The sequence below is a fragment of the Thamnophis sirtalis genome, unplaced genomic scaffold, assembly GCF_051295495.1.
Source record: "Thamnophis sirtalis isolate CommonGarterSnake01/CBP01778 unplaced genomic scaffold, rThaSir2_p1.2 scaffold_11, whole genome shotgun sequence".
Lineage (NCBI taxonomy): Eukaryota > Metazoa > Chordata > Lepidosauria > Squamata > Natricidae > Thamnophis > Thamnophis sirtalis.
This window is the reverse complement of record NW_028261391.1, coordinates 67,494,096-67,517,051: the sequence shown is the minus strand read 5'-3', so window position 1 is coordinate 67,517,051 and position 22,956 is coordinate 67,494,096.

Genomic DNA, 22,956 nt, shown 5'->3' with positions numbered 1-22,956 from the left:
AAGATCTTCCCTTCTCTCTCTCTCACTCTCTTTTCCACATCTTGCCTAACGGAGAAGTCTTATATCAGAGTGGTCCTTCTTGTCTGCCTCCTTTTTTCTTCCCATAGCATCAGTGGTGAGTTTCAAAAATTGTTTGAACCTACTCTGTGGGTGTGGCCTCCTTTGTGGGAGTAGCTTGCCACTCATGTGACCGGATATGAAGATGCCGACGACACTTGTCAGAACCACCTTAAATTACCTCACACACAGCACTGGCATGCATAAGAATAGGATGTAAACTTGTTTTTTAAAAGGCATCTTTGGTTTGCGTCAAAACAACTTCAACACACGCAATGTTCTGATTGCACCACAAACGCAGTAGTCATCCTTACCTTTCACAGAGGCACTGAGTTTTATAAATATGAGCGTATGATAGTGTAGAATAATCCTATCCAAGGACCAGTGGTGGGTTTCAAAAAATGTTGGAAGCTCTTCTGTAGGTGTGGCCTGCTTTCCGGGTCCACTGGTGGAACCTCTTCTAACCGGTTCAGTAGATTTGACGGACGGTTCTACTGAATAGGTGTGAACTGGTAGGAACCCACCTCTGCATAGTATCCTAGGTTGTGTTTCCTGCTCACACTTTACTTCCCTGATGTCTCTGGCCTAAAAGCCTGGTGCCATCTCAGAAGCAATGCCTATTGTAGAGCATGAGAGTTGATGAGGGCTCATGCATGGCAACATGTTGGGCATAAAAAGTCTTGGGGAAACTGAGGGGAACTGATTTGGCTGGACAGCTCCCACTATTGCTAGGACCCTGTGATTTTGGACAAGACAAGTTGTGACGCTACAAGTGCCTGCTGCTCTTTGTCAAACATAACTTGTGAATCATCTGATGGTAGAAAGGCCCACAATATGAAATGTACAGTGGAGAAGGCTTATTAACTTGCCCATGCATGATGAATCTTCTAAGGAAAGGAACCAATGTCCCTTGTCCAATGTTGGTCTCTAGATGACCAAGCTGAACAAGTAGATGAATTGAATTGCCTGATATATCCCAGTGCTGCACTTTGTAGGACTTTAAAAGTAATGAACTACTTTGAATGGGCTCTGGAGCCTTGCTAGTAGCTGATGGAACTAATATAATTTAATATAGGTGTGATTCTCCACTCATGGGATTGTCCTGGCAACAATCTGGCCATTGTGTTTGGCACCAGGTACAGTGTTTGAGTGCAAATAGCAATGCGATGCAAAGCACATTGTAATATTTATTTGAAAGCACATTGTAATACTTAATATCAATGCCTACAGACCAGAGGTGGGTTCCTACCAGTTCGCACCTATTCGGTAGAACCGGTTCGTCAAATCTACCGAACCAGTTAGAAGAGGTTCCACCAGCGGACCCGGAAAGCAGGCCACACCTACAGAAGAGGTTCCAAACATTTTTGAAACCCATCACTGGTCGCTGGTCCTTGGATGTGATTATTGTACACTATCATGCTCATATTTATAAAACTCAGTGCCTCTGTGAAAGGTAAGGATGACTACTGCGTTTGTGGTGCAATCAGAACATTGCGTGTGTTGAAGTTGTTTTAACGCAAACCAAAGATGCCTTTTAAAAAACAAGTCTACATCCTATTCTTTTGCATGCCAGTGCTGTGTGTGAGGTAATTTAAGGTGGTTCTGACAAGTGTCGTCGGCATCTTCATATCCGGTCACATGGGCGGCAAGCCACTCCCATCCGGTCACATGGGCGGCAAGCCACTCCCACAAAGGAGGCCACACCCACAGAGTAGGTTCGAACAATTTTTAAAACCCACCATTGCTACAGACAATTCAACATTGCAGTTCAACATTGCATAGGATCATTGACTTGGTCTAGGAAAGCAAATATACTTTAATTGAGTCATAGCAGCACCTGGTTTCATGTAATTGTTGTGCAACAATGGGACCAGCTCTGAGTTACTTAGTGTCTTGTTGCTTCTGCCCTGTGGTCATCTAGTTTTTTTGCAGCACAGATCTGGTAGACCTAACACATAGAACTGTGCAGCTGATACATATATTTGATGTGCTTCAAAAACAAAGCAATCACAGAAATGAACATACAGTTATAAAAATTAAAAATAAGCATTGCCCTGGGTGCAGACCTAATTAGAGTATTACAAGAAGGTTGACCAGCAACACGATAGAGCCAAGACATATATTTATTTGTTTGTTCTGTGAATTATGTGCTGGGTTCAAAGCAGATTTCTCCAGCCTGGTATCTTCCAGATGTGTTGGGATTAAAAATGCCAGAATACACAGCCAGAGTGAAAGTTGTATTCCCAACACATCTGCCTGACAAGGATTGGGGAAATCTGGTTGCTAAAATTGTTCAGCTTATTTCCAAAAGCAATGTATTATGAAATTACCCCAACCAGATGTAATCTCTGCACTGGAGGCAGTTTATGTCTGATTATTCCAGGGATGGCCAGTGTGAGATATTTGCAGTCTAGATGATCTGTGGGCTAATCTCCGAGAAAAGATATTCTTACATTGTTTGAAATGAAATATAACATGGAAACTATGAAATCAATCACACGGGGAATTTTTTTTGGACGTTGTAAGACTGTGTTTGAAATAGAATTGTTTACAAATGACAAATTTGTGATTGCAAAAATGTCTACGTTTTTATTGAAATTTGAAATAGAAAAGGGGCAAGTGAACGTATGATAAAATGAGCTAAATATTGTTTATACTATACAGATGGAACAATGGAAAATATGTGATTGAAATTTACATTATGTTATAATCTTAAAGATATTTTTTTATAATGTTATGTACCATTTATATACTGTATGTCACCAGAGAAATTGTCTAGAATGTATAAAGCTCTTAAAGGCATTTTAAATTCATGTTGGGAAAGTGAACAATACGAAAAGACTTTTTATCATGTTTGATGAATATGTAAAAAAAAGTTAAAACATTCTGGATTCCATTACACATGCTGAGAGTTTTAAAGATTAATATACAATTAAGACCAGATGCTTTTCCTTTGGGATTGATGGGCAAATAGTTGGATAAAAGTCATGGAATTTTGCTTTTGTATATGATAACTGCAGCAGTATTTTTATATGGCAACAAAGATGGAAAGATTCGGCTTTACCCACAACGGATGAATGTTTGCAAAGAATGGAACTTGCTAAGATAGTTAAATTGACTTATTCGATCAGAAAAAAAAGGCTGTATCTTTGTTTATTGATGATTGGAACCCCCTTATGGACTTTTTAAGTAAAGCAAGAAAAAATGAACTTATGATTTATGGTTATGATAATTACCTACGTTACATTATAGAAAGTGATGTAACCATGGAGTAAGAAGTAAATTCATAACCATACTTGTAACTGCTGTAAAGAAGATTGGAAGCAACTTTTTTGAACCTTTTAACTTTCTTTTCTATTTTTCCCTCCTTTCTTGCACCTTTAACTTTCTATTTTATTTCTTTTCTTTCCTTTATATTAGTTTGCATTATCTTCATTTTATTTTATTTTATTTTATTTCAGTACAGAAGCCTGCAATGTTTTGGGAACAAGTAAGACACTGTGAAAAATCTTGAAAATTATTATATATAACAGGGATGTGGTGGCTCAGTGGCTAAGATACTGAGCTTGTCGGTCAGAAAGGTCGGCAGTTCAAATCCCTAGTGCCATGTAACAGAGTGAGCTCCCGTTATTTGTCCCAGCTTCTTCCAACCTAGCAGTTTGAAAGCATGTTAAAATGCAAGTAGAAAAATAGGAACCACCTTTGATGGGAAGGTAACAGCATTCCTTGTGCCTTCAGCATTTAGTCATGCCGGCCACATGACCATGGAGATGTCTTTCGACAGCTCTGGCTCTTTGGTTTTGAAACGGAGATAAGCACCGCCCCATAGAGTCCAGAACAACTAACACATATGTGCAAGGGGAACTTTTATCTATATATTTACCTATTTATCTTTACACACACACACACACACACCACTCAAGTTTAGGAAGTGGAATATATTAACAATGTGGAATATATTAACAATGGCTCCAATCCACCATGAAGAGCCGAGGTGGCGCAGCGGTTAGGGTGCAGTAGTGCAGGCCACTTCAGCTGACTGTTATCTGCAGTTCAGCGGTTCTAATCTCCCCAGCTCAAGGTTGACTCAGCCTTCCATCCTTCTGAGGTGGGTGAAATGAGGACCCGGATTGTTGTTGGGGGCGATATGCTGACTCTGTAAACCGCTTAGAGAGGGCTGAAAGCCCTATGAAGCAGTATATAAGTCTAGCTGCTATTGCTATAAGGACCACAGAGTCAACACAGTCTGTTAACTACTATAACTAGTTGGAAAGAATAACTAAGGAAAGAGGACTTTTGAATATCCCCTGATATTAATTTGAGAGAGGAGATTTTTAAGTATTTAAATCTGTAGGGACGGGTTAAATAAAACCATGTTAGAACCAAATCAAAATGATAAAAATAAAGCAGAAGCATAAAAATAAATTTCTTTCTCATAGAACTGTTTTTTTTCTACATTTGTCTGTGAACTTTCAAAAGAATAAATCTTTTTACACCAGTCACAGAGTTAGAATAAAGACCGCTACGCTAATAAGAAGTAGCAAGAGGTTAAAGATCTGCTTAGTAAACATAGTGTGGTTTCCTTCACAAAGCAATTTTATCATAAGGGAATGAGTTCACAATAGGAGCATAGATCAAGCATATTTATCAAGACATCTGCCCTCCTTGCAGATAGAACCTACTGCTTCTCTTTGTTGTTTAACACACATACTCACAGAGAGAGAGGGAGAAAGAGAGAGAATGAGAATATTCATATTATGTAAATCTCTGGAGGTAAAAAGCATTACAATTTTGTAAAATGGACTGTCATCTCAGCAGCCTGCTTAGCATATGCGTAATTAAGACAGAATATATGGTATTGTCCCAATTTTCATCTGGTTTTTTTTTTTCCTGATAGTTTACAGGTTATGGGGTCTGTACATTGCAGATTTTAGACACAATACATGAAGCTCAGGGTTCCACCACAAAACCGCGGTCGACTAAAGCGCGTGTCACTAAAGCGCGGTGACAAAACCGCGCCGTCAAAACCGCGCGACAACAGCGCGCCGACAACAGCGCGCTGACAGAAGCACGCTGTAATATAACCCTAAAAATAACCCTAAACCTAACCCTAAACCTAACTAAACCTAACCCTAACCCTAACCCTAAACCTAGCCCTAAACCTAACCCTAAACCTAACCCTAAACCTTACCTTAAGTTAAATCGTGCTTCTGTAGGTGCGCTGTTGTCGGCACGCTGTAATATAACCCTAAAAATAACCCTAAACCTAACCCTAAACCTAACTAAACCTAACCCTAAACCTAACCCTAAACCTAACCCTAAACCTAACCCTAAACCTAGCCCTAAACCTAACCCTAAACCTAACCCTAAACCTTACCTTGTTAAATCGCGCTTCTGTAGGCGCGCTGTTGTCGGCGCGCTGTTGTCGGGTGCTTTTGACATCGCGGTTTTAGCGCCGCGGTGTTGTCGGCACGCTTTTGACTTTCGCGGTTATGTCGTGCCACGGAAACTCGGTATTTCAAATGCCCAGCTCTCTTACCACAACTTTTCAATTTGTGACCTACCAAACATATTTTGCCAATTATGAATCGTGGTGTGTGCCAAAGAGTTAAACATTCATCTGCCCCAATTTTCAAAGTTCTATACCGAGAGCAAAAGCATGAGGTTTAAACACCGATGGATTTTATGGCAACAATAGGATATAATAGTAATAGTAATAATGAAAATAAAAATGAGAAGGTGAAGATCTTGTGGAACTTCCTAATGCAAACGGATCGTCATTTGGAGCGCAACACACCAGATATCACAGTCGTCGAAAACCAAAGTGTAAATTGATTAATATTGCTGTTCCAGGAGATGCCGAAGAAAAAGAACTAGAAAAAATAATAATGAAATATCGCGATCTGGCTATCGAAACTATGTGATTATGGATGAAACATGTGAGAGTGCTATCCATTGTCATCGGGGCTTTCCGCACCATGTCCAAGAATTTTACAAAATACATCAAGAAATTACACTACCTCACATCCTAGCATCACTCCTAATTCTTCCTTTTGTTTAGTATTCATATTTATAGCTAATATTTTTGTTTTCCCTAAATTTATTTTAAAACCAGACACTTGACCATATTGATTAATCGTATTCATTAAGACCATACTGGACTCCTGCGGTTGTTCCAATATTATGACCAAATCATCCGCAAAAGCACGGACTCTGTGTTCTTGCTGCCTAATCTTGATCCCTTTTAGACCATCCAAGCCCCGTATTTTATTCAACAATACTTCCAAAGTTATAATAAACAATAATGGGGACAAAGGACAGCCCTGTCTTGTACCTTTTCCAATTTGAAAAGAGTTTGTTAAACGTCCATTGACTATGATTTGTGCTGTTTGCTGTTGGTATATTGCTTTAATTGACTGTAAAAAATTATCTCCTATTGGCATTTTTTGCAATATCTTCAACAGAAATTGCCAGTTAACTCGATCAAAGGCTCGATCAAACATCATACATTTTAAGATACTCAGTTGATACCTAGGATGCTGGCAGAAACCCCTATCAACCATCAGTGCCAATCAATAATATTTGTGATACATTTTTAAATGTTCAGTCGACTGAGCTCATGTTTAATGAATAAAAGGCAACTTTGTCAAAAAATAAAGAAGCGATGTAGTGGACAAATTAAAGATGAGTAAAATCCCAAAAGTGTTATGAGTCTATCAGACAAACTCTTTGCATAGCCCACCAGATGGAAGAGACCAACATAAGACAAGGAATCAAGAAGATTATGCAAACACATAATGTCATCATGACAAAGCAAAGCTAATCAATCAGTCAACATAGATTTTCTCTATCAACTTCAAGACTAAATGGACATTGCTGTGGATCAATGAAGACGGGCTACTGTAGTATTTGAATTCAATATCATGGAATGAAAACAAGGATGAGGAATTGGATCTGATTCAGACGGGCTGTGAGTAAACGGATGAGCAACTTCTCAGAGACTATGAACTCAAACTCCTTATCATTGAACAAATATAACAAGCCATGTGATGATGTGGTGATGTCATTAAATAAGCATAGCTAAAATGTTTCAGCTTGTTCTTGACACCTGGGAAGGTTTTAAAGAGAGCAAATTGGGTAGGAGACCTTTCAGAGGCAAAACGTTAGCATTCCCCCCATTAAAAATACGAGTTCCCCAGAAGCAGCATAATATTAGAACATTGAAATTCTGCAGTAGGAGGCACATGTGGTGCTGGAGGCCATGGTTTAACCCAAACTTGTGATGGAGGTCTCACTGAGATTGTGTTTTAATCATATAAGAAGCTATTCTAATCTAAATCTCTTCTTGTACTGAGGGGGGGAAAAAACCCAGGGAATGCATGAACATGGAGATCTTCCTCTCTTATTCTGCATTCCATGAGTTAAGAAGCAGCAAACTAGGATTTTTTTTCTTGCCTGAATTGAGTAGCATTCTCTATAGTGGAGAATTGTTCTTGCATCTATTTCAACAAGGCACAAAGACCTGATCATCCTACATATCTGTTGTGACTCAGCAGAAGTTTGCTGTGAGTTGAGTCAAGATGCAGGAATAACAATGCAGCTGCGGGCTTGTTAGTGTGGTCTTCTGGAGATAAAAGGACTGATGGTAACTCGCCCTGGTTGCAGAAGTCAACGTTCATCGTTCGTTTGTGGTTCATGGTTCATCGGTCGTGGTTTGTTTGTGAGAGGCACTTGGATAAGTGATTTGCTTTCTGTAACCCTGATTCAAGGAGACACTTGGAGAAGTGATCTGCTTTCTTTCTGTACACCTGGTTTGGCCGTAAGAGATCTTTGTTTTTGCATTCTGTTATCTTCTTGCCAGAGACTTTATTTATGTTTGTTTTGGGCTCGCAGCCAGCGTGAGCCGAGACTGATAAAGTTATTTCCTTTTAAGTCTGTCTGCCTGTTGTCTGTGAATGAGCGAAGAAGGGGGGTCAGAACACATATCCATAAATCACATATCATCTTCCTAAAAATTCACTATATAAATTGATAGCAAATGTAAACAAGTTGGAACTGTCGTATAATGTCAAGATGGTGCTACACAAAATATTTCTCAATCTTGAGAAAGTACAGGTAGTCTTTGACTTACAACTGTTCATTTAGCGACTATTCAAAGTTATGACAGCACTGGAAAAAGTGACTTATGGTCATTTTTCATTCTTATGTTGGATTCAATTATGGTCGTAAGTCCAGGATTACCTGTAAAAAGCATGCGAAAGAAATTAAAAACAACTCTACATTGACTTAGTTAGGCATAAGTTGACGACTTTGAGTGACTTTCAAAATACTGCTACAGCATTAAAGTACTTCTAAGACCCATAGTAACTCATGTTTCTTAACCTTATCTAACTTGAAGGGATAACATCATTACCTTTAGAATTCTGTCATTACCGCATTATGGGAAATAGGTTATTTTAGTTTCAAATAAAGATTAGATGCAAATTGAAAGGAAGGTTTATTCTCAGAGGCAACAGTTTACTTGAGTTGGTGGTGAAAACTTTCTGAAATGAATCTTTTTAAAGCACAAATTTAAAACAGATTTGCTTGATTGTTGTCAAAAGAAAGATGAATTAAGCTGATAGTTTTCTTTCATGGCTGACTACATTATTAAACTTACAATGCTATTGTACTAATAATTGAAATATATTATAATAGATAGACTACAAAAAACCTGGAGGTTTTGTAAGACAGAAATATGAGTAACATTTCTGGCACTGATCCAAACTTTCTGGATTAGATTTCAACATCTTTGGGTCTGCCAATCTAAACCCAGAGTGTGGGAAACCTGTAAAACGCATTTTCTTCTGTAATTATAATTACCTCTGGTTCCAGATCAAGTTGCAAAACTCTTAGGACGGTATTTATTGTGATATTTCAGCACCTTGGTTGCTGAATCTAATATAATTTATAAACAGAGATAAACACAAAATAATTTAGGATACAAAAAGTTTATTTCAATATACACATGATAAATGTAGTCCTACTTCTGCTAAGACCAGCTAATTGTTTCTTTGTTTTTTTTCCAGAATTTATATGCCTAAATTAATTTGATTTAATGTTTCAGTTTCTTCAAAGGGCCTTCTGCCAGACTTCATTGTGTACCATTATTGTTTTAAGGTGTCTTCTTTGTGAAAGATCACCTAGGATTAATCCAGTTTAAAAATAGACACAGATGTATGCCGAGCTTATTTTGTTTTTTTGTTTTTAAAAGTCTTAAGCTTTTTTGTTACTTGAAGGTTCGTTGAATTACAGATTTTTATTTTAAATTACTAATGTACGGAGTGGGGGATCAACAAGATTTTTTGTCTGTTATTTGACTCCTTATAAAAGTTGTATTTATTTTCTTTAAATTATATAACCCATTTTATATGAAAAGCTAATAAAAAGTATGATTCTATTATATATCCTAGAAAAGAATGCAAGTTTTCCTTTAATTTCCTCTTAACTTTTAAATTAAGCAGATTCTGCAAGAAAATATATGAGGATTATCTTTTCCTTAAAGACATACTTTTGGATATTTCAGCCTTCTAGTTATCATTTCAGAGGGAAATCATGAGCTGTCAATTTAAATTGGTTTCATTATTCTCTAGGTAAAGTTTTCAACATAAAATGAAGAGTCACAATTCAAACTTTTAAACAATTCACATATTTACATCAATTTTTAAAAGGTTTTATAACTAATGAACTCAGATTTCTTTTGGCATAGCATAAAATCCATTTGTACAGTTTTTAATTAAGGATGCAGTCTATGCAATTAAAATTAAGGGTAGAGACTTTATCAGTTCTCCTAAGAGAACCCCAGTCGAAAAAATTATGTTAATGTTGTATGTCCTAAAAGCATTCTCTGAAAGTTAGAAACATATTAAGAGAAATTATTCTTGCCACACAAAAAGGATTTATTTAAGGTTAATAACTAGGAGTTTTTAATTTTGGAATGCTAGGATCTCATTTATCACTCTTTTTTCACTGTTGTGAAAGTTATATATATATATATATATATTTAAAAAGGAAAGGAAACCAGTTATTCAGCCATGTCCATAGTCTTTACAAATGTATATGTAGACGAGGGAATGCTTAGTGTGAATATTTAGATTTTTGGTGCCATTATTTGGAAAATTACCACAGTTTTATGATGAACTGATTAATATTGCATTTGGAATAATGAGTATGATGCATATGTAAAACTACAAGTAAATGCCAAAAAGGGAATTTGGGTGCAGACATAAATGTAGGTACATGTACATAATAAATTCATGCAAAATCTAACTTCATCTCCAGATCAGTTACGGGTGATTTACATCTATGCAGTTTACTTGGTATGATATAGATGTGGTTTACCATTGCATCCATCTTATTCTTTTTTCTAATTCGACATTCGACCCTGTAATCCCGGATTTTAAATATAAACTATAAGCCAAACACTTTATCTTTGTGAATAAACCACTGTTGGTTAAAAGCTACTATCTAAAGTTTTATTTATTAAAAACGTGGCATTCTGGTCACTCAAATAGTATACAGTTACTGTAAGAATGAAATATACTCTCTCATATGGAATTGTCCCATTGTTTCTAGAAGTTTCTAGAGCCGAGGTGGCGCAGTGGTTAAATGCAGCACTGCAGGCTACTTCAGCTGACTGCAGTTCTGCAGTTCAGCTGTTCAAATCTCACCAGCTCAAGGTTGACTCAGCCTTCCATCCTTCCAAGGTGGGTAAAATGAGGACCCGGATTGTTGTTGGGGGCAATATGCTGACTCTGTAAACCGCTTAGAGAGGGCTGAAAGCCCTATGAAGCGGTATATAAGTCTAACTGCTATTGCTATTGCTAAGTTACAGTTTAGTTAAAAATAATGCTACTGTCAACTGTTATTGTAATTACATCTATACTTTCATATATACTTTTCAGATTCATATTCAGATGTGTTTCCCAGTCTCTACCAAGAAAGAGTATGCAAGTAAGATTAATATACATCTTAAATGAAAAAGAAAGAAAGTAATTGCAGAAAGATGGTTTAAGTTAGGCTTGCTTCGGGTTGGATCCAGGAGCTTTCACTTTTCTTTTATATTAGAAAATGTAATAAAAGTGTTTAGAAAGTTAACAGGGGACCAGAGATTTAGCAGTATCTGGCAAGTCATTTTCAGTAAACGAAAGGGTGAACACGATATTGCCTGGGACAAGTATGAAACTTCCTGATGGGAAGTCAGAGATAAAAAGAGGACGGACGTGGAAGCAGAAGATGAAAGGAAGGGCTGAAAAATAAGTATCAAAAGTTTCAAGGAAATGGATGTTGTTTCAGCACAGGGAATAAGGAGAGTTTATCTTGGTCTAATAGGTTTAAATAAAATATCAATACAACATAGGACAATTGAAAAGAACAATGTAATGGAAAGGACATCATTGCATTATGGCAGCAGTTTTGAAAGCAATTGAGAACTTGATGTTGCTTAATATAGCAATAACACTTAGATTTACATACCGCACCATAGTACTTTGAAGCACTCTAATTTGTAGTTTACAAATGTCCACATATTGTCCCCAACAACCTGGGTTTTCCATCTCAGAAGGATGGAAGGCTGAGTCAACCGTGAGCCAGTCAGGATTAAACTCTGGGCTTTAGATAGTTAGAATGCAACGTGGCATTCATACACATGGCTCATACACATCATTTAAGACACCTTCTATTTCCATCAAAAGTTTATACATTCAGACCAGAGGTGGGTTCCTACCAGTTCGCACCTATTCGGTAGAACCGCTTCGTCAAATCTAACGAACCGGTTAGAAGAGGTTCCACCAGTGGACCCGGAAAGCAGGCCACACCTACAGAAGAGGTTCCAACATTTTTTGAAACCCACCACTGATTCAGACTTGTTTATAGGATTAAATATTATAGCAATATTTATGAAACAAATTATCTCAAGAATCAAAACAGTCAGAACTGGAATTTGGGAATCCTAAAATCATTCAACATTCTTTGAATGCCCATGAACAACATTAAGAGCACATGTTTGGGTAAAATCAAATTCTGTTGTTCCTAAGTTGAATAAAATCTACAAAAAGTTAACAAGTTAACAAAGAAGACTTAAGGGAAATAGTGTCCTATATTCTTGACCCATGGGGTGTTTTAAGTCATATTGTGATATTAGAGATAATATATAGTCATGGTGTTGTTATTTATAGCTATATTCTCCAAAGAATTTGGACTACTATAGCAATTAGACTTATACACCACTTCATAGGGCTTTCAGCCCTCTCTAAGCGGTTTACAGAGTCAGCATATCGCCCCCACAGTCTGGGTCATCATTTAACCCACCTCGGAAGGATGGAAGTTTGAGTCAACCTTGAGCCGGTGAGATTTGAACCGCCGAACTGCAGATAGCAATCAGCTGAAGTGGCCTGCAGTACTGCACCCTAACCACTGCGCCACCTCGGCTCTTAATTTGATAAAGTGTTTCATCTTAGTGATCACTACCATTCTTAAATGATCTATGAATAATATAAAAATACTTCAACTTATCTGTTGCAAATTTCCTATTTTTCACCTTTATTGGATAACCTCAAGTCATATTATTTTGAAAGGGGAAGAAAAACATTCAAAATTCATTTGATATTTTTTTTTGACTTTTTATTTTTCCTTTTCTTGCTGTATTTTACTTGGCATTTTGGCTTTGACCTAAATTAAATTAAACTAAATTCAGATAAACCAAACTAAACTAAATATTGAACGGCCTCTTAATTTCCTTTCTTTCATGTATAATTTAATATTTCTCAATAACCCCCATTTTTCTTTCTAATGCTATAAAAAGACACATATGTAACCTTTCTCAAAAGGGGATTCAAGCCATTTTAAGAATGTTTCAGAAGACAACATTATTGGGCAGTTCCTGGGTCCTTCAAGCCTCAGAGATCCATGCCATCAATTTGCAATTGACATCTTCTCTTGGTTACTATATACACTACTTAGTGCTTGACTCTGGTCTATCTGCCTGTTACTACTACCTGACCTTATGTCAACAGTAGGCATAACTGTTGGCTTCAATTCAAAAGCAATCATTCCAAAAGCAGGTGCAGAGTAGAGCTGATTATTGTCTAACTTCCTTTTAGAAGTTCGTCATCTGTGAAAGAAACTTTCCCGGGTCTCTGCAGTGTGTTCTGCAGACTGGTGTGGGAACAAATGAGAGAACAGTATTTATGAAGGAGGCAGTGAATAAAAACTACTGGCATTTCTATGAGGAAAAAAAATCATTAATAATCTCAGTTCTTCTGGCATCAACATTTCTCTTTGCTCTGATCCAGTGGTGGGTTTCAAAAATTGTTTGAACCTACTCTGTGGGTGTGGCCTCCTTTGTGGGAGTGGCTTGCCGCCCATGTGACCGGATGGGAGTGGCTTGCCGCCCATATGCCTGGATATGAAGATGCCAACGACACTTGTCAGAACCACCTTAAATTACCTCACACACAGCACTGGCATGCATAAGAATAGGATGTAAACTTGTTTTTTAAAAGGCATCTTTGGTTTCCGTTAAAACAACTTCAACACGCGCAATGTTCTGATTGCACCACAAACGCAGTAGTCATCCTGACCTTTCACAGAGGCACTGAGTTTTATAAATATGAGCATGATAGTACAGAATAATCATATCCAAGGACCAGTGGTGGGTTTCAAAAAAATTTGGAACCTCTTCTGTAGGTGTGGCCTGCTTTCCGGGTCCACTGGTGGAACCTCTTCTAACCGGTTTGGTAGATTTGACGATCCGGTTCTACCGAATAGGTGCGAACTGGTAGGAACCCACCTCTGCTCTGATCACTTTGGAGTCTATAGAATATCTCACTCAAGTTCCTAGCACTGATTCCTTAAGGACTTGCAAACCTCTAATTTAAGAACTGTTTATTCATTTCCATTTGTTTTATATGTTTCAACATTATAGATCTTTCCTCTCTTACGGTTATTAGGTTTGATGAGAGACTTCCTCATACTTACATAACTATTGAGCATCTGTATTTACAGCCTATTTTTTATAAGTATATTGGAAATAAATAAATCCCACCAATTTAGTCTAAGCTATAAATAAAGTATTGATGTTATAGCTATCGAAACGTTCCACACTAACCAGTTTCCGAAAATGCCTGGAATGGAATGGAAATGCCCACACAAGAGATTCTAATGCAGTTATATACCAAATTATCCAAATGCCAGTGGCAGATGAGAGAAAGGGATGGATGGATGAATGGATGGATTCTATTTTAAATTCCAGGGCCGTATATACTGTTACTTTTCCTCAGAAAAAGACTGAAATGTGATAATGATAGTAATGTATACAATGTTGAGCTGTTATGATAAGTAATAATTGGATATGAGAAGGTTAGAAATATTTTTGGACTATATAGAAAGATTATCAATAACAATAATAATTATAATTAAAAAACAAAACTATATGAAGTTAAGTTTTAACTAATAGAGGGAAAAAGTTATGATATAAGATATAGTTAAATAAAGAAAGGATAATGATAATAAATTATATACATGGAGGATTAGAAAATTTTGGTATTAAATATTATGGATGTTTAGCTAAAACAGGATATGAGGATTTAATGTTAATGGAGGATTTTACAAATAAGTAAATGAAATGCCAGCATGTGGTTATGTGTTGAATTTTGGTATACTTAAGGATGAAGGATGTTTAAATAACTGCAGTCAAATAAAAGTGGAGGTATGATGATGTTAATATAGTAAATATTTGAGTTAAGATATTTGAATTAATATGAATTATATTTGATGATGGTGGAAGAGATGCACAAAAGCTTTTTGTAACCAGCTGATATACTTTCTACAATATATGTTTGTTTTGAAAATAAATAAATAAATAAAAAAAGACATGGCTTTTTCAGATATTTCAGATTTTTGTACTTTGCATAGTTTTAAAAATAAGGGGTGAAGTTGCAAATTACCCCACTAAATAATTATTTCAGTCATTTTTATTCATTAATTAATGGATATTGTAAATAAACAAATACTATTTCAGAAAGAAAATTAAAATGAAATATTGGGATAGGAATAAATTGACAAATAATGGCCATCGAACTTTTTGAAAACTGTACTTTTGATTTGTTTTGATAAACTAACTTTTATCCCAAAACAAATATTATCTCTTTATAATCAGGTTGAATAAGATTTGATTATAAGGTTCCCCAAATACAAGAAAGGTGGAATAAGTACCTATATTGTGTTTGGTACATACTAATACACATTTTTAAGATGTTACATCCTTTTTTTTTCCATGTGCTTTAAATGTCAACAAAAGATTAGAGGAAAATCATTGAAAATGTGAAAGCTATCACAAATGCAGATTTCCCTGTGGATTCTCTAATACTTTACAGACAAATGTTAAAGATTTATTGCACATGAACTTCAAACATGGTTTTACTACAGTTCTCATTTGGATCAAATTGACACATTTTACATTCATTTTAGCTTAATGAGATTCTTTCACTACACATTATATTCCAAGTGACCTGGTGCATTAGAACTGTGGCGTAGAACAGACCTGATAATATATCGTCGATCTATTTATGTGTTTATTAATTTTGTAACCTTTTCCTTGCCCCTTCAGTCAGAGAATACACATATACGCATAAAATAATTAAAACAATAAAGAGGGGGAAAGAAATAGAAAAAAATCCCAAGAAAAATATATTCCATAGAATTATATAATGCTATTAAAAGTTTAATGGAAAAAATAAGCTTTTAATAGCATAATATTTTAAGTGAAAAATGTATGAATGTAAGGTGTGGAAATCTATAGCTATCTCCTTTTTGCTTCAATATAAATAGATAGTTGAGAGAGAGAAGGGAGAGAGAGAGAGGGAGGAAGAGCAAAAGAGAGAGGGAGAGAGAGAAAGAGAGAGAGAGAGAAAGAGAGAGAGCGAGAATGAGCACAGAGACATATATAGTACATACATAGCACCCTGTGTTAGGGTCAAATACTACAGACAGTAAATTGTAACTTACTTTCATTTGCTGTAGTTGCACATTTGTTATTTGTGAGTTTGTGTGCGTATAGAGGATAGCGAGAGACAGATTAGGTTCCCAGTTTCATTAATCAACCTCTAAAATGTTTTTCCCTCTTGTTAAATTCATGCATTCCTATATTCAATTCTTAGGATATTTTAAATGCTAGCGCAAAATATTTCCAGCCGAGTACACAGGAATGAAATACAAATATTACATTTTGTACTAATTTGACAATTCTGTTTCCTACCAGAGGGGGCAGCTGAGTACTGGATATCCATAAATCTAGTGGCATTGAGAAAAAAAACCACTTCCAAATGTATTAGGATCTTGTATTTTGCTGATAGTTTTGCTATGTGTATTAGCTTGGCTCCTGACAGTAATCGGAAAGCACAACAGAACCTCATGAAAGATGCTGGAGTCATGGACCTTAAAATTGTCAGATTGAAGAGGAGACAGACAATAAAAATAGGGCTGTGAATAACTTAAAGCAGTGGTTCCCAAACTTGGCAACTTTAAGACTTGTGGATTTCAACTCCCAGAATTCTCCAGCCAGCTCTGTTCTGCTGGCTGGAGAATTCTGGGAGTTGAAGTCCACAAGTCTTAAAGTTACAAAGTTTGGGAACCACTGACTTAAAGGTATAAACTGTTATTCAGATTTGAAACAAAAGATGAACAGGTGAAACACTATACGGTAAAATGGGCCACACATTTTGATTATAATATAAATATGAGGAAAAAATAGGAAACTGGTATTAATTTATACTGTGTCATGATTTAAAAGAAAATATATATATAAATGGAGTACCATTGGTTATAGGCCCTGGAAAAGCTGTGGAAAATGTATAAAAGAATATCGAACCAGGGTTAGAAGTGTAAAAATAAAGTGGGGAATTTTTTTTATCATGCATTGTGGACCTGTGAAAAAGCAAAAACATTTTGTCAAATCCATGCAATGGTGCAAAAGAAATTATAATGAATCCATAATTGCTTGTATTGGGCATTATGGACATTGGACAAGGAAAAATATGGAAAGTTAACCTCAAGGCTCGACTACTGCAATGCGCTCTACATGGGGCTGCCCCTGAAGAGTGTTCGGAGACTACAGTTGGTCCAGAATGCAGCCGCGTGAGCGATATCGGGTGTACCTAGATGCACCCATGTTACACCTATCCTCCACGAGCTGCACTGGCTCCCTATTGGTCTCCGGACGCGCTTTAAGGTGCTAGTTATTACTTTTAAAGCCCTACATGGCCTAGGACCTGGATATCTGCGAGACCGCCTCCTGCCACATACCTCCCAACGGCCCATAAGAACTCACAGGCTGGGCCTCTTCCGGGTGCCGTCGAGCGGACAATGCCGGCTGGTGGCCCCTCGGGGGAGGGCCTACTCTGTAGCTGCTCCAGCCCTGTGGAACGATCTACAGGCAGAGATCCGGACCCTCCCTACTCTCTCGGCCTTCCAGAAAGCCACCAAAATCTGGCTGTTCCGGCAGGCCTGGGGCTGTTGACCCATGTAAAAGGTGCAGCCCCCATCTAAGTTGAGTGTATATTGTGTTCCTTTTAAACCTGTTCTTGTCTTTTCCCTATTTTTATTTTTTGTTTTGTTCTTGTATTTGTAAGCCACCCAGAGTCCTACGGGATTGGGCAACATATAAATTTATTAAATTACGAATTATTAATATTGTATAGGGTAACTGCAGTGAAATTAATGCACAAAGATGGAAGAATACTGATATACTCCAGTGGAAGACTGGATTATGAAATTGATGGAGCTTCTGAAATGGCAAAGCTAACCAGTTTAATCAGGCAAAATAGGATCCTAAAATCATTTTGCAGACTTTGGATGAAAAAAGGAAAGACGAAAGAAAAGAGGAATAAAAGGGTTAAAAGAAATGGGCAAGCGAATTTTTTTTTAAAAAAAATAAGAACAAAAAAAGGTGAGAAAGAGTAAGATGTCAAATCCTCCCACTTCAGAAAAGCTACACGTGTTTGCATTAGTTTTCGTGTATCTTTCCATAAATACATCTGTTGAGATGATTTCCAAAAAATAATTTTTTTAAAAAAATGGGTAATAATAGGGGGGAGAGGGGGAGGGGGGAAATATAGTATGTGCCAGATTTTAAAATAACATGATTGCACTTGTATACTGTTGCTCTTTTTAATTTTAGCACAAAAATAAGAAGCTGAAAATATCGATAGATAGTAGAAATACACCGAAGCGAGGAGCAAAGGGAAAGAAGAGGGAGGGGTAGAGAGGGTACGAGAGAGGACTGGAAGGAGGGTGAGATGGAAGGGAGAGGGAGAAAGGAGAGTTAGAGGGGGAGGGGAAGTAGGAAAGGGGAATGTTGGAGGGGAGAAAGGAAAGTTGGAGGGGGGAGAAAGAAAGGGTGTATGGAGGGCTGAAGTGGTATATTGGTTTTGTATTTTGGGGAATACAAGGATGGCTGTGTTTGTTGCCCAATGTTATAGGGCCCCAATCGTGCACAGTATATACGTGACTGTATGAAATGAAAATGAAAAATGAAAATAAAACATTTGAACAAAAAAAAAAAGGGTAATAATTTAAGATGTTTATTTTAAAACAATTAACAAAGTTTTGTTTTTTTTAGTACACGAAGTAATCCTGTCATAGGAGAGAGTTTAGCCGTTGACCTTGAAATAAAATGAATGGCAGGTATGAAATGTTAATTAAAATTATTACTGCTGTTTGAGGTGCTTATCTTGTTTACGGCTAAGGTGTTGTTCCCTTCTGCATAATTAAGGGTAATTTTACTTACTTTCAAGTCTGTAATTTTAAATATCACAAAGTTTTATCTTCTTAGAGAAGTAATTCGTTATTGGTTTATATGTAGCTGCTTGATGTTTTAATCAATACAGGCGACTACCAGAAAAGTCTGTTATAATATGTCAAGAGGGTTTTTGTTTTTTTTTATACCTTTTACGGAACAGGATTAGGCACGGGATATGAAGCTGAAATCCCATTTCATAATGAAATTTAAACAGAAATTTGGGGGTTGTGAATTAAGGATACATTTTTTTGCTTGATCTGTGTGTCTTTACATTTCCATTTATGCCAGAGTAGTGGAGCATAATGCTATCTGGAAAACAAACCGTGCTGAAGGTAAAATCCATTTAAACACAAAGAGTTACCGTCAGTTAATCCTAAAAGAGACAATTCAGATTTTAAAACTAAACTGCTTAGGAAATGAATATGTCTTGCATGCTTTCAGTTTGTTTCAAATCCTAAATTGAAGACTTCTCAGCTGTTGTCTAATATTTGCATAGAATATTTAATCTCAGACTGTAAATTTTAAAAAAAAACACACACATTAAAGGGCTGTTTGGAAAATGTTGTTGTCAGAACAATGTAATCTTTTCTCTCCAGACCTCTTTTAATTTGATGTCCTTACTATATTCTCATAACCTTCTTAAAAGTATTGACTTGCGCTGCATTGACTCGTAAAATACTTGTGTAGAAATTGGTTCGTATTTTATTTGTAGCATGATACAAATTACTTTCCAAAGTTTTCTATTATGGTTTTTCTGAATTATCTGTATTAATAAAACAGACAGGATTGTTTTGTTTTTATTTTCCTCACCTGCCACACATCAGAATGCAGCAAAGTTTAAATGACTAATTATTTGTGACCATTGTTTACCAATTCTGGTGGCCTTGTGTGAAATGCAATTGATGATAAGAAGCATTGCGGATCCTATAAACCCCTTTCACACTAGTGGGTAGGCAGGCGTTGATAAAAAGAAGAACAGGAACATGATGTTGGTCATATCTCAACATTTGACTCTCACTGGTTTATCTCTTTCCATCCTCACTCTACACTATGACAAGAGCAGATATAATCGGCTTTTCTTTCCATTTATCACTGCCTTGTGCTGAAAAAGGGTATGAAAAAGACTATTAAGTGCATTAATGTTCCAAGCAGCATCCATGTTTATAAAGGGTGCTTATATTTTGAGAACAAAGTGGGCATTTCTTAAGCAGCAAAAAACAGTAACCAAACTAAAGGTCATCCTTTTATATGGTGGTAATAGCACTAACAATAGCACTTAAACTTATGTACCACTGCATGGTGCTTTATTGCCTTCTCTAAGTGGTTTACAGAGTCATCGTACTGCCCCCAGAAATCTGGGTCCTCATTTTACCCACCTCGGAAGGCCGGAAGGCTGAGTCACCTTGAGCAGGATCGAACTCCTGGCAGTCAGCAGAATTTAGCCTACAATGCTGCTTTCTAATCACTGCTCCACCATAGCTGTAGATACCTGTTGTGACTCAGCAGAAGTTTGCTGTGAGTTGAGTCGGGATGCAGGAGTAACAATGCAGCTGGGGCTTGTTAGTGTCGTCTTCTGGAGATAAAAGGACGGATGGTGCCATGCCCTGGTTGCAGAAGTCAACGTTCATCATTCATTGTTCATCGGTCGTGGTTTGTTTGTGAGAGACACTTGGAGAAGTGCTTTGCTTTCTGTAACCCTGATTCAAAGAGACACTTGGAGAAGTGCTTTGCTTTCTTTTTGTACACCTGGTTTTGCCATAAGAGTTTTGTTTCTGCATTCTGTTATCTTCTTGCCAGAGACTTTATTTATGTTTATTTTGGGCTCGCAGCCAGTTTGAGCCGAGGGCTGATAAAGTTATTTCCTTTTAAGTCTGTCTGCCTGTCGTCTTTGAAAGAACAAAGGAGGGGGTTCAGAACAGATACCTATTGTAGACTACACATAGATAGATATAATACATCACTTTAAAGGTGACAATGAGCCTCTTGAATTGCACTCTGAAGTGTACTGGGATGCAGTACTGTTCTAATGGTTTTCAAGGATGGTATCATGCAGTGGGCATTGTAATAATCTAATTATCCGGTAATAAAGTTTGGAGTGGGTAGACTAGTGAATACCTAAATGCATTCCTCTAAAGGATATTCCAAATACTGGATTTAGAGAATGAAGAAAGACAGAACTAAAATTCTGAAAGCTAGTTGTGAAGTTCTCCCGACATTCATTTAAAGTGTGGGGATCAAATCTAAACCAGTGTTGACCATTAGGACTATATATGTTTCAGTAAAGTTAATGTGACTCTTAAAACTGACACTTTCCTCCCTCCCCCCATGCCCTGTGAAATTTGAAAAAAGATTGAGCTGCTTTAATGAACACCAGAGAGGTTCTGTGCTTGTATGAAGTAATATTGGAAGATTATTAACCCTGTTCATTGCAGAAAAGATGATTGGGGGGGAAAGGTATATTTGGAGTTCTATCTGGATGTTCAAAGAAAGATGAAATGCCAAAATGAAGTTTTAAGTATCTATAGTAATTTAAGATCTGAAAAAAATGACATCTTAGCAGTAACAATTGTTTTGTGCAAGATGCCCAATTTTTTTAATATAAGAAAGTGTCACTCGCCAATCAGAAATTTTGCATGGTTTTAATAGCAATTTTCAACAGTATGCAGACATAAACTTAAATGTAGTACAGTTTACAATCAAACATGTTTTTTTTTAAATGACTGAATTAAAAACACTACTTTTCTTTATGGCTACTTAAAATCCCTGATTTCTAAAACAATGTTTATCAATCACAAATCTTGATAATGCTCTTCTAATTACAATTGGTTGTAAATTGGTTGTACCATTTAACATCAAATTAACATCAAATGTAAATTGACAGTCTTATGGTTTCTTAAAGATTAACCCTTTTTTACTGTTTAAACCTTCATGGAACACAACACAAACACATACACAATGTATTGGATGGAGTAACAATAAAGTGGTCAATCCTTAAGTTCCGCAAGATTCTTTGTCCAGTTTTTTTCCTGAAAAAGCTACCATGGCTACCACTTTAGAAAATACAAAAACAAGATATCCATTATTAGATTTCTGGCTCTCATTTACAATCATTGAAAAGAACCTGAACCTAAATGGATCAGAAAGAGAAGATTAACTTTTTTGGTCATAGTTTTCCTAACAAAACTCTTTCTTTTTCTGAAATCAAAGAGCAAAACACATATCTGTTCAGCGTTTATAGATTTTAATCATCAAAGCAAAATTAGAATTAGAATTAGAATAGAGCTGGAGGAGACCTTGGAGGTTTTCTAGTCCAGCCTCCTGCCCAAGAAGGAGAACCTATAATATTTCAGACAAGTGACTGCCTAGTCTCTTCTTAAAAACCTACAGTGATGGAGTGTCCACGATTTCTGAAAACAAGCTGTTCCACTGGTTAATTGTCCTCACTGTTAGAATAGAATAGAATAACAGAGTTAGAAGGGACCTTAGAGGTCTTCTAGTCCAACGCTCTGTTTAGGCATAAAACACTATACTATTTCAGACAAATTGTTATCCAAGTTCTTTAAAACTTCCAGTGTTGGAGCATTCACAACTTCTGGAGGCAAGTTGTCCCTCTGGTTAATTGTTCTAACTGTCAGGAAATTTCTCCTTAGTTCTAAGTTGCTTCTCTCCTTGATTAGTTTCCACCCATTGCTTCTTGTCCTACTCTCCGATGCTTTGGAGAAGTGCTTGAATCCTCCTTCTTTGTGGCAGCCTCTGAGATATTGGAACACTTCTATTATGTCAACCCTAGTCCTTCTTTTCATCAAACGAGACATACCCAGTTCCAGCAACCATTCTTTAAGGCAATGACATCTTAGAGAAGATAGCAATAGCAATAGCAATAGCAATAGTTAGACTTATACACCGCTTCATAGGGCTTTCAGCCCTCTCTAAGCGGTTTACAGAGTCAGCATATTGCCCCCAACAATCCGGGTCCTCATTTTACCCACCTCGGAAGGATGGAAGGCTGAGTCAACCTTGAGCCTGGTGGGATTTGAACAGCCGAACTGCTGAACTGCTGTCAG